A 2502-nucleotide genomic window follows, 5' to 3' on the forward strand; every position below is an offset into this window, starting at 1 on the left:
AAAATCGGGCAGCACTTCCCCTAAATTTCTTACTTTTCCAGCCATTAAGGCTTCATTATATCCTCAAATCAGTCCCAACATCTCACACAAAATTCATCTCATTTCCCAAAAGCCGTTCACTAAGCTCAAAGTGGTACAAGTACAAAAGTTAGCTAGGAAACAACCGAAATGAAAGCAAGCCCTAAAAGAGACTCGATAACGAGTCATATAGCCATATCAATTATAACCCTACTAGGGTTTCATATGCATAAATAAGTATCATAGGTAACCAGAAATTAAGAAATGGCTTTAACTTAGGCCTTAACAAAAAAAACGTATTTGACCTCATAATGCGGTAATGACACCACTTTCACTACGGTTATCGGATGGGGGTGCAAGATGCACGGTTTCGAAGCTATGAAACAGAGCTACAACAATGTAGAAGGCCACTCAATCCAGTTCCTAGCACAACTAGGTCAAATATGCCAAATACTAACCCAGAATTCCCAAAACAGGTTTGCAAAACACAGAAAACTGTAATCGGTATATCTCAGTCCATACAAGTCCAAATGCCGAAATTCCAAAGGCATATGTTAGCTAAGACATTCAGCTACATTTCATCAGAAGACACCAACTTCAAAATCCAAACCAATTCCAGTCAAAAGGGCCAATTACTATCGCAGTTTTCGCATTCTGATCAAAGCAGAACAGCTACAGTAAAAACGGCATAACTCACTCTACACTCATCCAAATGACCTGAAATTTTACAGGCACCTCAAACACATCAATACCTACAACTTTTATGTTTTGAGTAAAGTCTAATTCGGCCTCTAACCACATGATATAAAACCGGACAGAAATAGGGGATGATAGAACCCTAACTTTCACTTTTCCTTCCAAATCCAAAATTGGTTGCAATTATCTATCATTCACACCTACCATAGTCATTACCCCTCATTATCAACCATCATAAACAACCACAACACCATGATCATATTAAACCAGAAAATTCCTCAAAAAAATAAAAACTTCACCAATTCATCACAAACCAAGAAATAAATCACATAATCCATCACTTTAGCTCCCATTAGGCACAAATTAAACATCATTAAGTGTAGAAGGAAGTTCAAGTACCACTTACCTAGTAAACAAGAGAGAGATAGTGGTGGAACACCCTAGCTTCTCCAAAAACTTCACCAAGTCACTTACTAGCACCTAATGGAGTGATTTTATGGAGCAAATCTAAGTTTAATTGGTTGGAATGGAAGATTGAGATAGTTTGAAGCTTGTAAATTGAAGAAGTTTTTCTTCCTTGCCCAAGAGAGAGAATCGGCCAACAAGAGGTAAGAAAGAATGAATTTTTAGTCAATTTTTGAGATATTTAATCCATGATAAGAAAAGTCAAAAATGTCCAACAAGTGGACCAATCACATAGTGCCACTTGGCACTTCATTTAATGCCTTCCTATCACTTGGTTCCTCTCACATCAATGCCATGTCACCCTCTACTTATCTCTTAACACCCGATAAATTTCCACCAGTATCCGAAACTTAACCTTATTGGCCGAATTTTTCCGTACTTTTCGCACTAGTGGGTCCCACGTCCAAAATATATTCTTAATTTTCTAAAAACTCACCAATACTAGAAAAATCATCTAAAAACTATAATTACTCATAAAATCTACCAGAAAAATATTCCTAGGCCCGAAAATGCAGAAAACATGCAATTAAGGGGAAATAAACCCTAGGAAAAATATTAGGGCAAAACGGGTTCTCACACTCTCTCCCCCTTAAAAGAATTTCGTCCTCGAAATTCCTTATTAGCGGAATCCATCAAATCTAAGGTACCCAACGGATCGTACCTTCTGCGTCCTCAGACGAGTCAGGGACCTGATGCTACTCTAGAGAATATACTCGAGCTGGTGCCTTCGATCCCGTCCCTTCTCCTTTCGTCTGTCCAGGGTTGCTCTTGACGGGTTGCTGAGAATTGGGCTTGGTTGGTGGCAGAGTCCCTCTCCGCTCGCGCAGGCGAGCTGGACAGTTAGCAATCCGATGTTCAGCGCTTCCACAGCGCAAGCATTTTCCTTCTTTCTTCCAGCAATTTGTTTCCGTATGACTTGGCCCTCCGCAGTATCCACAGGGACCTCGAGTAGCAGTGCCCGATCCTCCCGATGAGACACCACTGGCCACCCCCCGGTTGTCGTACTCCCCCGTTCCCTTTTCCACTCTTAGGGGGTGTGCTCTTATCTTCCTGTTCCGAGCTGCTCCCAGGAAAGCCCCTTTTCTTGGTTTGGAAGTTTCTAACTTGTAGCCTCGCATCTTCAACCCGTTGAGCTTTCTCCACAGCGTCACTAAAGGTACTAAGTTGAGCTACAGCCAAATCCTTTTGAATCTCAACATTTAGCCCCTGAATAAAACGCCTTATCCGTCTTTGTTCGGTTATGATCAGTTCAAGCGCAAACTTAGACAACCGAGTAAATTGACTCTCATACTCGGCTACGGTTTGTGTTCCCTGGCGAAGCCG

This window comes from Coffea arabica, chromosome 5c (genome assembly GCF_036785885.1).
Source record: "Coffea arabica cultivar ET-39 chromosome 5c, Coffea Arabica ET-39 HiFi, whole genome shotgun sequence".
Classification (NCBI taxonomy): Eukaryota; Viridiplantae; Streptophyta; class Magnoliopsida; order Gentianales; family Rubiaceae; genus Coffea; species Coffea arabica.